The 14,125-nt window shown below is 51.1% G+C and overlaps 1 protein-coding gene and 1 pseudogene across 1 annotated transcript in view; both read left to right on the forward strand.

The window, feature by feature from the left end:
- The window catches only part of LOC144828755 (COP9 signalosome complex subunit 5), a 194,641-nt gene that overhangs the window by 124,287 nt on the left and 56,229 nt on the right, over positions 1-14,125 (forward strand). The window lies entirely within an intron of this gene.
- Positions 11,058-12,127, forward strand: LOC144826823 (uncharacterized; annotated as a pseudogene).

A 14,125-nucleotide genomic window follows, 5' to 3' on the forward strand; every position in this document is an offset into this window, starting at 1 on the left:
AATATTGGTTGAATTTGTGATGCACTTGCTTACCCCACCTGATATCTTTTGGAACTATAGACAGATAAAGGGGGTTTATTGGTACCCAACTAAGCGAGTCTCGTTTTATTAATTTCTGGAGAAAGAAAGACTGAGGGCATCCCCCAGCTCTGCAGGATGCAGAAGCTGTGCAAGTCCAGGAGCAACCGCCCTTAGTGATGCTTTGTAATATACTGTCAAAGTTGTAAATAGAGTAACTGTCTTACTTCTGCGAGTTTTCAATGTGCTGTGTCAGGGTATGGTGTATACCCAGCCAATACGGCCAGGTGGCCCCTCTGTTGCTTAGAGACCCACCCTGCTGTTTACACAACATGGGATAATTGACCTCCAAACCATGCCTGGCGTTCTTGATATCCTAATGGGGCTTCTAAGCCGTAAACGGGTTCATAATGAATTGACAATGTTTCAGGTCGGTATGTAAGAACGTTTCCAGTATTGGGAACTACATCATTGAACTCCACCCATGAGTAAATCATTTCAAAGGGGTATGCAGCATGTGCATTTACTTCAAATGTTACCCCACCTGCTGTTTTAGGAACACCCCTAGCAAGGAGATGTTGTATGACTGGTGCTCTGAAAATTTCTCCTATTGGAACAGGAAGTTGACCATTTTTAACAAACCCTTCAACAAACATGAGCGTCAAACCGAAATTAAAATGTGGAATAATCTTTTGTAAGTCAAGCGCCTGACAAACCTTCAACAAATATTAAGTACCTATAAAAACTGTAGGCGTAACCACTAACTCTAATACTTATTGAGTGTCCCAACCAAAAGTACTCAAGGATTTAGAAAATTGTGTGCCCGGCAGCTGAGCGCCAAATGATCAATTTTCTAGATTCTCGAACACAATCAGGAATTTTGTTTTCTTTCATCAACTTGGTCAATGTAGCAACACAATACAGAAAACCAGTTGGGCTGCAGCCCCCCTCTCCCCCCGCCCTTCCCCACACACACAACCCGCTGAGCAATATTTGAGTGAAATGTTTATGGTAACACTCAATCTCATAATAAATTACAGGACTAGTTAGTGGAACTCCATGAAGAGCACACTGTAGTTTACTAGGAAGCCATAAATATATTTTAACGTTTTGTTTTAAAAATCCAAGTATTGGGGGCGTGGCTACGCAAGCGGAGATGGCGGTCGCAGCTTGCTAGAGCTCCCGCCAGCCTGCCATTAATCCGACTACTTATCCTGGTCCCTGACCCCGAAAACCCACAACCAAAGCGGGGCGATTGTGGCCAGGAGTGCCGGGGACCCTCCGGTGTGCTCAGCGGTGGTCCCGCGCTCCAGAACCGGACTGGGCTGCGAGGCGAGAGGTGCGGCCTGGAGGGCTGAGGAGCAGCCGGGGCCTCGATTTTGGAGCTCCCCGGCCGGGGAGCCATGCAGTGAGTCGCCTGGCCTAGTGGCGGCCGTGACGTTCAGCAATCCGGGGCACCGAAGACGCGAAAGGATTGCGCAGGATTCCTCTTCCAGGGCCCAGCTGCATCGAGAGGAGACACAGGGGCAGCAGACGACCGGAGGCAGCCGAGACGGCCTGGCGGCCCAGGCGCAGCCGGGACCTCGATTTTCGCGGCCCCGCGTCTACCAGGGGCCTACGGACTCGGAGGGGGTCGGACGCCTTGATGATCCCGCCCGGCGGTGGGTGGCCCGGGACACAGATGACCGGCGGGGCGACTGGCGGCAACAGTGAGTAGTGGCCCTCCCCATACCCCCCCCGGACCAGAGGAGACACCGGCGCTGTGGCGCAGGTTACACTTGGACTATCCACCTTTCAAGGGGAGGGTTGCTGGTCGTGGGAGACCCTGCTCGTTGGCGGTCATTGAGGCCTGCCCCGCTCTAAACTTGACATTGGGCCATACCAGAGCGAACCCTCCAGGACCCACCCGGGGGCCAGCGACAGGACATTGCCTTCCCCCCCCCGCACCCCCCCCTCCCATTGTATTGGATAGACTTCGACGGGGGCGGTCGGAGTCCCACACATTCAGCTTCATCTTGGGGCCCTTATAACCTCGGCAGTCATGACCAGAGGAGGCGGTGGCCCCACCAAGCAAGTGACAATCGATAAATTTACGGGGCCCGGTGGGGGCCCTGGACCGTCGGGGGGTGCTCCACCTGGAGGGGGGCCAGACAATGCAGCCCTTATGGCGGCCATCACCAAGTCAAGGGACATGCTAGACGCCAAGATAGGGGCAGTTGGCGCGGATGTGACCCTGTTGCGCCAGGACCTGAGAAATGCCGTGGCGCGAATCACCGAGACCGAATCCAGGGTGTCGGTGGTAGAAGAAGACGTGAATACCCTTAAAAAGAAAATGGCGGCGATGGAATCTGCGCAACGAAACACAGCGCTCCGGGTGGAAGATGCCGAAGGGCGGGCACGCCGCAATAACCACCGCTTTATTGGCTTTCCGGAGCGCTGTGACAAAGGCAACATGGAACAATTCCTCACACAGTGGCTGGAGTCCTGGATGCCCCCAGGGACGCTATCTGCTTGCTTCATTATTGAAAGACCGCACCGCGCCTTGACGCAAAGGCCACCTGAGGGCGAGCGGCCTAGGGCGGTAATCGCTAGACTGCTGAATTATCACGACAGGGACGCCATACTGAGGGAAGCTAGAACCAAGGAAGCCCTCCTTTATGAAAACAGTAAGATCATGATTTTCCCTGATTATACTAAACTTGTGCAACAGCAGCGTCGTTCTTTCTTGGCCGCCAAGGCAAAGTTGAGAGGCCTTAAGCTCCAATATTCCCTGTTGTACCCGGCGCGCCTGAGGGTGATCTTCCAATCACAGACACTGTTCTTTGATACACCGGAGGACCTTTTCAAATGGACAGATGAAACGGTGCGGCTCAGACCGAATTCTCAACCAGGGCTCAATCCAGGCTCTCCTGAGGGATCACCACGGGCGCAGAGACACCGGACGACGAAGAATGGTCGGAACAAACGTTCCAACTCGCGCAGGCGCGCGGCCTCGGTCGATGGCACACAGAACAGTGGTAGAACCGAGGATTCGGAACAATCTGGGACAGATCACTGAGGGCTCCGGGGCCTCGGCTCCCCTATTCTACTGTTAATGCTGTGAATTCTGGTTGGGCTCACCGGGTCGCCTGAGACCCATTGATTACCTGGCTATGTTGCTGCCCTGGGACAGTACTGCTTCTGTCTCCTGATCGTGGATAGAGTTGTGGGGTGGGGGTTCGGGGACTACGTGATAGGGGCTACCACTCTCCCATTAGAGAGAGGGACACTGAGGGAGGGGGGGTGACTTTACTGTTCCTTTTTGGGGATGTTGGGATCCATTGGTATGGGTGAGCCCGGGCCCTATGTTTTGGTCTCGAGACCACCCATGCCGCGACAGGTACTTCATAGTTCATTGAGGTATAGGGCGGGGGGAGGCGGGATGTGGACGGTCGGGGATGTGGCCGCTGAGTTGGGGATGGGGACTGTTTGGGGCTGTGGGACTGAGGGGTTGGTGGGTTTCTTTTTTGGGGTAGACAGTAGTATGCATGTGTGTGTCGCAATAATGTTCCATGTGGTGTGCGGTGGGTGGCGCGGGGATGGAGGGCTCGTATGGTGGATCTTAATGGACCATGGCTGAATCGACTCATAGACGCCCTGAAGACTCTATGCGGGTGATTACGTGGAATGTCAGGGGTTTATTAGACAAAATTAAACGCGGGGCTGTGTTACGCTGGGGGAAGAAAGAAGCTGCAGATGTGCTTTTGCTTCAAGAAACTCACATGATGGGCACGGAGACTCTGGGCCTGCAGAGGTTTGGTTATCAACAGGTTTTCCATGCGGGATTTTCTAGGGGGTCCAGGGGGGTGGCCATATTGATTCACCGCAGGGTGGCGTACGTCCATGAGAAGCAGTGGGTGGATCCGCAGGGTCGCTACCTGTTTGTTAAGGGCATGGTGGGCACGGAATCTGTGGTATTTGGCAGTGTTTACTCCCCTCCCCCCCCTACAGTGGGCCCTGGCCGAGAGGTTGTTTGCAGTGTGGGAGGACATCTTCGGATCGCTGGCAGTGATTGGGGGTGATTGGAATGATGTGATGGATATATGTGTGGATCGCCGAAGGCGCCTAGAGGAGACCGCGATCCCCCCCCCCCTTCCCCTCCACCCACCAGATTGCATGCAATGAGTGAGGGGTTGGGCTGGGTAGATACTTGGCGACATATGCACCCTGCAGCCCGAGAATATACTTATGTTTCAGCTGTACACGGCTCGTTCTCGAGGCTTGATTGTGTGTTTGTGCCTAGGGAATGTTTGTATAGGGTGAAGGGCGCTGACATCTTGCCGAGGGGCCTATCTGACCACTCCCCCGTCTCAGTTAGGGTGGAACTCCTCCGGAGACGACAGCCGTTTAGATGGAGGATGTCCTCGTGGCATCTCCTGCAACCAGCATATACTAAACACCTGCAAGAAACCATTGACCACTACTGGCGAGAAAACCTGGTAGAGGGTGCTGATGTAGGAGTGGTGTGGGAGGCTATGAAGCCTACCATACGGGGGGTGGATATCGCATGGTGCTCGGCGGCCCGTCAGAAGCATCGAGAACAGACTACCGAGGCGGCTGCGCGAGTGGCGACCCTGGAGCAGGAAAGCCGCGAGGGAGGTGGTGAAGTCGGGATACGGCTGCTTCTGCAGGCACAGCAATCATACGCGTCCCTCTTGATGGATGAAGCCAGACAGGCATGGCTGGCCACCAGAAGTCGGGTGTACCAATGGGGGGACAAATCATGTTCAATGCTCCATAGACTGTGCCAACACAATTTCCAACCCCTCATGCTGCCAGGTCTCACGAATGGCGGTGGGGAGGTCCTGACCGACCCAAACGAATTGGCGGCGAGCTTCGCCACGTACTATACAGCCCAATACGCTCCACGCGACCAATTGTCTGAAGGCGACTTAGCTCGTTTTCTCGCAGAGTTGCCGCCTGTACCGGTTTCAGATGAGACCAAGACGGCCCTGGATGCACCCCTCACAGCCGAAGAGCTGGGAGACGCACTGGGGCAACTCAATACTGGTAAGGCCCCTGGCCCAAATGGCTACCCGTGCGAATTTTTCAAAAAATTTCATGTGCAGCTCGGATCTCATTATCGCCGGGTGCTTGAGGTGGCACGTGCACGGAGGGTATTGCCCCCGGACTGGCGCCATGCGGAAATAGTGGTCTTTTTGAAGCCGGGCAGACCCCCAGATAGCCATGACTCGTATAGACCCATCTCATTAATTAATGTTGAAGCCAAGATTTTGGCCAAGGCCCTGGCGAACCGTCTGGCTCCACATATCTCGGACTTGGTCCATTCGGACCAAGCAGGCTTTATGCCTCACAGGGCAACGCGACATAATATCCGACGCGCACAGGCGGTGATCGACGCTGTTGGGGTCTTGGGGGACCAGGCGGCGTTGTTGCTGGCCGACATCAGCAAGGCCTTCGACTCTGTTAGCTGGTCGTACCTATTTGCATTACTGCGCTGTCTTAACCTGGGCCCAGTTTTCCTGTCATACATCAAACTCCTTTATACAGACATCACAGCCTCGGTGCGGGTCGCCGGGGCAGTATCGGAGATGTTCCCCATCGGCCGTGGGACCAGACAGGGATGCCCTCTTTCCCCCTATTTATTTGCATTGGCCATGGAACCTCTAGCTGCCAGAGTGCGCCAAGATGCGCTGATACGGGGCTTTCAGTGGAATGCCACCCTGTCGGATAGGATTGCGTTATACGCGGACGATGTCCTCTTCTTCCTTACCGACTTGCAGCACTCGGGCCCGCGTGTCCTGGAGGTTATGCAACTGTTTGGGGAGGCTTCAGGCTTATATCTGAACCTACATAAATCCACGCTGTGGGTACTGGGAGGAGGCACGGTGACGGATCCCTGGGCTTCGGGGTTGCGAGTGGCTACGACCGGTCTGAAGTACCTTGGAGTGTTTCTTTCGGACTCGGCGGACACTGCCTGGGAACGTAATCTAATGCCCGTCTGGGAGCGGGTACAGACGGATGTCAAGACTTGGTCTCGGATGCCCCTGTCAATCTTTGGCCGATCCGCTATTTTCAAGATGGTGGCGCTACCGCGCCTCCTATACCAACTACAGAATCTTCCGTATCCTATCCCGCCTCAATGGTTTAAGCAGGTCAACTCAGTGTTGGGCCGCTTTCTTTGGGCTGGGGGTGCCGCCAGAGTGGCGCTGCGTACGTGTTTTTTGTCCACCTACTGTGGGGGCTTGGCCACATCAGATTTACAGTCGTATTATCAAGCCGCGCATCTTCTCATTCTGAATGAATGGTGGTATGGTGACGGTGGGGATCCAGCCTATGCCCTGGAACGTGCTTTGATGGGCGATAACTCGCTCCACACCATCCTCTACTCACCCCGACTGCGTCGCTCGCTGCCGAGGGTTACTCGACTTGTCTTTGCAGTGTGGCGACAGGCCTTGCGTCGCATGGGCTGGTGGGGCAGACTGACCGCGGAAACGCCCTTGTGGCGTAACGGCATGCTGCCCGAACTGTCCAAGCTATCAGGCTTCGATGGCTGGGACGCGATCGGTATCTCACAGCTGGGCCATGTGATGTCCGGAGCGACGCTCAAGTCTTTCCAGGCCCTTAGTACCGAATTCGATATGCCCCAATCTCAATTTTTTCGATATCTACAATTCCGGCATGCACTGATGCCCAGTCTTGCCAACCTTGACTCACTCCCGGAATTTAGCCCAATTGAAGCGAAGGTCTTTATGGGTGACCTTGGGGATAAAAAAGTTTCACGCATCTACCAGACAATGGTCACCCATTGCTCCTCCACCCTTCTTCCACTGAAGACGGCCTGGGAGGCTGATATCGGTCAGCTGGATGAAGATGATTGGCGAGAGGCCTTGGAATCCCCGAGGGGAGTGGCTATTGCAATACGGTTTCGACTCATACAATTTAAAATTCTTCATAGAGCCTACTATACACGTGAGCGCCTGTGGAAGGCAGGTCTGATTGAGTCCCCGGAGTGTCTGCGATGTGGGGTGGAGATGGGTACGTTGCTCCACACAGTATGGTCGTGCCCCAGACTGGTTGGCTTCTGGAGGGGTGTATGGGGCTGCTTGTCGGAGGTGCTGGGCTGGACCCTCCCCCGTACTCATCGTCTGGGCCTACTGCACATCCTGGAGGGGGTTGGTGGCAATGTCTACAAGAGACACCTGCTCCTTCTGGGGCTAGTGGTAGCCAAGAGAGACCTAGCCCGAGCATGGAAAGATGTGAGGCCCCCCCCCCTGAGTGCATGGAAGGCTGGCATGGACTTCTGCATGGGTCTGGAGAGACCGATCTTTGAAGCACGGGGATGCCCCCGTAAGCACTTTAAGGTATGGAGGAAGTGGGCAGACTACAGGGGCTTGACACTGGACCCCCCCAGCGGAACAGGAGGAAGACCTTTAGCCCCATGTGGCCCGGTGACCCCGTTTCCCACACACACAATTGCCACATCAGGACTTTGCATCGGCACAGTACGTACACACATGCATGGGGTTAGGGTGGGTTCCGGGGAGGGTTCTGGGAGTTGGGTGGGTAAGTAACCGAAAAGATAAAGAGGGGGAAGATGTTTCTTTGTATCCTTGAGTTACATTGGTTCCTCGACTGGACACTCAGTCCTATTTCATGATTGTATCGGTATGTTGGTGGTACCATCCTGACTGTGGGGTACCACTCTATTTCATATGCTCATCTTTATCAATAAAATTGTTGTGAAAAAAAAAAAAATCCAAGTATTATTCTAGAGCACACAGTGTGAATTCCTACTAAAATAAATCAAACAGATTATTAAGTGCAATGTTTGCTGCAAGCGGGAGCAGAAAGCAATTGCCCGTCATACTGGCAGTGTATTTTATAACTATCACATTCTCGTTTGTTTACTTAGTAAGCTAAACTTAGCACCAAAAAAAGCCTAATTTGAGTTTCAGATGGGTCACACCTGCATGCCTTTTTATTAAATAAGAAGTTCTTTTTGTTCCGAATAATAGCACGGTCTGTTATTCTCGCCTGCCCTCAAAGACAAGGTTGCTAAGCTCAGCAAGTGGAGCCTGCGTCCCTCTTGGTATCATTCAGAAAGGATCTGGGCAATGCAGCAAGGTCTATATTGTCTGTCACCTGATACGGAATCCCCTCTCTAACCCTTTAAACTCTGTGCTGAGCTTATATAACCTTATTTAGTAGTCTTTGAATCTTTCAAGATAAGTAAAAGAGCACCAGTCTGTTTTTCCTTTTAATTGTGTAATTTCATTCTGTGAGATGGTGTTATGTGAACAAGAACAACAAACAAAAAGCTTTGTTCACAGCTTAATAATATTCATTTAGAACTGCAGACTAAGGGGCCGATTAGGATGGTGGATGGATTGCCCCCGCCGGGCTGGCGGTAGCCACCGGCGGGGGCAATCCGTCCGCCATCCTGACATAAATGACCCCCCGCCACATTAGGATGGCGGGGGAGTCCGTGGTGGACGGCAAGACCGTCCGCCGCTTTTCCGCCGGTCGCCTTTGCAACCGGCGGAAAAAAGTGCCTACATATGGTTGCGGTGTCTGCGAGACACCGCCAACCATATTACGATGCTGGCGGTCTTATGCCTTTCCACGGCGGCATTGCCGCCGTGGAAAGGCATACGATCTTTGCTTTGGGGGCCCGTTTTGGGCCCCCAGGGTGAAGTGGGGTGGGGGCAAAACACAACATGGCAGGCACCGCGCGGTGCCTGTCATGTTGTGCTTTGAAACGCACAACATGCATTTTTAGCATTGCGGCAGACGGTGCTTTCAGCACCGCCCGCCGCAATGTTAAAAATGCGGGATGCACCCGCCACTGTGGCGGGTGCATCCTAATTCGCCGCACGGGAGCTCCGCCCCTGTGGAGGACGGTCCTTTCTTACGACGGGATGGCGGACAGACAAAGTCCGTCCGCCATCCTAATCGGCCCCACGTGCGAAAGAATAATTGATAAATGTGCATTGCATATCAGTCATGTATATTCACTTTTACATGATTAAAATGTGCAAGCTAATAAGGGAATAACTTGAAGAAACGAAGCATAATCATAAGTCAAAACCTTTAGCCTGGTTTGTCAAACACAGATACCTGGAATTAATGCATTAGTCCACAGAGCCATCAGACTCTGCAAAGTGACTAAAGCAGGCTGTCCGCAGCATAGGATTTTTCTGTTCCCTGTATTCCGAGTGGTGAGCTGCCATGAATAATTTCAGAGTTTTAAAAAGGAAATAATCACATAAGCCATAGATGTATTGTGCCTGGGACTTTATTTCAAATCACTTTACACGTAGAAGGGGAGAGGGTCTAGAAATTCACTCTACCACCCCGAACCCCCATTATTTCTCATTTAAACGCACAATGAGGGGTGGAGAGCACAAAACAACACTTAGAACGAAACAGAAAAACTCATCTGTTTGGAAAAACTGCCCTCACTCTCATACCGAAGTATGTGACATGCTTCATCATTGGGCCTGCTTACAAAACGCCCTGGTGTAGCCACACTCAGGGTGGAGCATAAGGGAGGGGGTAAAATAATAAATCAAACCACAGAACTCAACACTTAATACACGTAACATACAAAGTGATAGAACAGTGCATATCACCAAGTGACTGGAACTAGTGATGCGACAAAGTGCAGTTGATAAGGATGTGATTTAAAACTGGTTCGAGGATACCAACCAAAACTTTATTCCAAGGTTCCCCCACCAGGATTAACAAGCATTTGCAATGCAATAGGTCTCGTATTTGCGAGATTTTGAGAGCTACTGGCATTCTAAATGACAATGCCTTTAATTTATGTGTTTTGACAACCTGCAAGCGGTGCATAAAACACGCCCTTTCTACTTGTAGTCCTTGTTGACTTAATAGCACCAAGAGATTTTGTTTTGGTAGTGTTTGTTAACGCTATACGAATGTTCATTTAAAAATAATTGCATTAATAATGATTATTTATTTTTCCTTGTGCATTTCGTGTCTTTATCTTTCATTTTGTGTTTATCATCTGTTTGCACTGATTTGTGGCTGTCCGTATTTGAGTCTGTGTTTTGTGCCAATATGAATCTCGGTGTGAGAGAGAGAGTGGGGAGGCAACGAGAGAGAGAGCACGTGCGTGTGTCTATGTGTGTGTGTGTTTGCATGTCTCTCTTTCGGTACCACGGAAAGATGCAAACAGTAATTGGCTGCCTTTGAAACGGAGCCTGGTTGTGAAGTGGAGGGAGGGGGTGACAGCTGGAGGTGCGAACCAGCTGTAGTACGGGAGAGCTGAGGGGGAGGCGAGGGGCGTGCAAGGAGCTAGGCAGAGCATGGCGAAATGGAGAGACTACAAGATTGTTTGACGAGGGAAAGAAAAATGCCCGAGGGGATTGGGTGGGTGTTCTGAATTCGGTTTTCATTTGAGACACTCGGATCACTTCATGTGGTTTTAGTATTGTGACCTGGATAAGAAGTGTGGGGGGGGGAGGGGGCGCTCGAGCGCGGACTGTTACATAAAAAATGCTGCGGGTCTTTAATATAGCACACATCACATAACTGAATTGTCTACTAGTACTTGAGCAATGGCCGGTGCTATTTCTCCACATTACGTCACTTTTTGGGTTTCGCCTGCCGAAAGGCTGCGCTCTGCGCAGCTTTTCAGCGCAGGTGAAATCCTTTGTTGACAATAAGGACTTCGGGAACGTCCCCCGGCTCTCATTGGCTAGCTCCATAAATGGAGGCTAGCCATTGAGTGCCGGATCTGTCCGTCAAGGCCGGACCAGATTCGGGGGCGTTCCCGAGATTTTTTTCCCTGGGCGGAGTTACGTTGTTTCCCGTTCCCTCCCCTTTCCCGCCGTCCGTGTCCTCTCCCGCCCCCCTCCCGCCGTCCGTGTTCTCTCCCGCCCCCCTCCTGTCGTCCGTGTTCTCTCCCGCCCCCGAATCTGGTCCGGCATTGAGCCGGCACCCGCCTTCCTGCTCCGGCCGTCTTCTGCGTCTCTCCTCCCCCTTTCCCGCCCCCTCCCGCTTGACATTTTTACCTTCCGATCAGCCGCATGGAGAGCGAGCAGGCAGCGGACTTCGCTGGAGGAGGAGGAGGAGGAATAGCTGCCCACATCCCGGAGGAGAGGATGAGCACCCAGCCATGGAAGCCGCAACCCGTTTGTGACGACAGTCAGGGCGGCCCCATCAGCGCACCTTCACAGGGGGAGGCCCCCGAGGCACAATGTCCCGGACCCCCGGACTGGGCACCTCCCGGAAGCCCCGAGGCCAGCGGCGGCTCCCTGCTCCCTAGGCAGCGGGAGCATGAAGAAGCCCCGGACAATTCCGAGCACAGCCCCCCCGTCCGGGGCCTCTTCGCTGAACATCAGCGCCGCCTCTCCCAATCCCCTTCCCCTCAGGGCTGTCCCACTGCCCGTCTACGAGGACTCTCACACCCCATCTCCACCTGCGGCCTCTCCTCATCATAGCCACTTAGAGCCCAAGACCACCGTTGAAACCTCTCAGTCTGCAGAGACTGCCTTTTAAGACCCCTCGTTCTCCGAGGCTTGTCCTCGCATACCCCTACCCCCGACGGCTGTTTCGTCAGGTTCCGAGCTTGCCTTGCCCAACCCCTTGTCGCCACCCTTCACATTGCCCTCCCTCTCCACCTCGCCAAACCCCTTGGAACCCGGATCTGCCCCGCCCAGCCACTTAATCTCTGCAGATGTTTCATTGAAGCCCCTGCCTGTGGCTTCCCTACCCACCCTCTTGCCACCCGGGGCCTCTTCATCCACCTGTCATCGTGAGTCCCCAACCCCCCCCTCCACACCCGGAGGAAGCTCCCCACATAAAGTTCCTTCTTCCAGCTCTCCCCCTGCAGCCACCTCTCCCAGCCTGGACTCCCAAGAGTCATCTTCCCACCTGCCCTCCCACCCCAGTTCGGACCTCAGTGTCAGCGAGGGTCTGGAGGAGCCGGCGGGGCGGGAGCGCGGCACTGGGCAGTCTGTCTATCACATCAAGTGGTTACTGTGGAAGGAGCAGAAGACTCCAATTGTTACCCAGAATGAAAACGGACCCTGTCATCAATGTGCTGCTTTTGACCTGGAAGGTAAGGGGCACAGCTTAGTGTTGTCTAGATTTCAAGATTTACAAGCCGTTTAGGCACAGCCGCACAGGCCTGGAATCAGTCAAGGCCCCTCTGAATTGTAGGGAGTCTCCCCAACTGGGAGACAGTCTTTGCTTATTATAACCATTACTAATGGTCCATGCGAGACAATCACGCCGCTCCTCCTTGAAAAACACTTGAAAACCCAGAGTCTTGATGAATTCACAAAAGCACTCCTAACTATGTGGACTAGGAACAAACACTGCAAATGGTATATTTAGCTTGGCTTGAAAAATGTTTTTGGGATGCAGGGTGAAGATCTACTTTTGCCTTAGATGGGTGAGAATTATGTATTTTGTAGATTCTAAATTCATGCAGGATTGCACCCTCGGATTGCACCATCAGATTGCATGCTGTCTCAAAAATGAACAATTCCTATATCTTTGCAAGAAAAAATGGTGTAGACTCAAAACATTCTCCAAATCACATGCATTTTTGCCTTCATTGCTATTATTATTAAATATTTGTATTCTATTATTGTATTTTTGCAAGTGTCCTGCCCATACCGCAATCCAAAGATCACTGCTTTGAAAGTCATACCCTTGACAATTAACAGTATCTAATCCCATCTAGCTAATTTGTTAATCCTACCAGCCATACGCATGAACTCCCATAACCCCATCCCCTCCAATAATGATCACGCCGAACTCCCATCAATGTACAACAAAGAACCTGAAGTAAATACATGTATGGTTTCCTTGAGAGCATGTAACTAATCTCCATAACCACTGAATTAAACATTATCCTTAGGTTCCGGAGCAGCTTCCTGCCGGCCCAAAATTCTTAAATGCCTCGTAAGGGGTGTAAGACCTACATAGATACAATTGCAATATTATAGTACCAGTTATAGAGCAAGACAGGCACAATTAGGCATCTGTGCGCCAGACACATGGGTGTCGTAAAATTTCATAATAGTTATTATGGGGTGTGATCTAAAGAGCATAATTATTATAAGAGCTGTACCCTATGCAATAAAAAAGGGCAGCGGGTTTACCAACTGTTATTAGGAAAATATGTTTCAACTCTTAGGCTTCTTTTTTTTACAACCTTATTAATTCTAAAAGTTCTAGCTTTGGTTTGCTACAATCAAACCAACTGGACTAATAAAGATGAAGGCAACGAGTTGTAGAAACACGCACAACATTATATGTCCTGACTACATCGAGCAAGTTGTAACCCTATAAGTGAGGGACCTAGCAAAGGTGAGTAACTGTCATTGAAAGATTGTATGCTCTCAGATTTGAAAATACAGTGTATTCTTGACATCTAACACAACCACTACTATAAAAACACTAGCGCAATTCAAAAATTCCCTCAGGGAGATTGCTCTTGAACAACATCAACAAGGGACCTTCTGAAGGAATTATTTTGTGTAATGAAATCTAAAAATTCATGAGTGGTCGCATAATTTCCAATCCACAATCAATTTCATTATATAGGCATATTTTTGGGGGGAAAAGAAATATATCGAATGAATGCTCAATTGATGAAGAGGCTTAACGGCGTGTACAATGAGCAATTTAATCCAAGTTTTTTTCAGTACTCAATTACATAGGAGTTCTAATTTTGTTTTCTTCAGTACTAAATTGAATAATTATGAAATAATTTTAGAGGGATATGACCAGCCACATTAGACAATGCACACCAATTAGGGCACAGCAATAATTGAATTCCATAATAGTATATAGAAGAGGCTTGAATGATGTAACAATCACGTAGCCCAGCTATAAAATCTCAGAGTTATAAAAGCAAGGCTGTATTCTGTAGATGGCATGTTATCTATTATTTTTTTTTATTTAGTACAGTTGTATATACCTATAATTCTTCCTCAAAAGATCCACCTTGATTGTTTACGGACAGTGTCCTGAGGATCGTCTTACTGATTGCTTCTGTTTGGGACCGAACCGTTGACAACTCTTCTACATCAGCCTATGAAACTTGCAGTTACTTCAGTTTGCC

This window comes from Lissotriton helveticus, chromosome 4_1 (assembly GCF_964261635.1).
Source record: "Lissotriton helveticus chromosome 4_1, aLisHel1.1, whole genome shotgun sequence".
Lineage (NCBI taxonomy): Eukaryota > Metazoa > Chordata > Amphibia > Caudata > Salamandridae > Lissotriton > Lissotriton helveticus.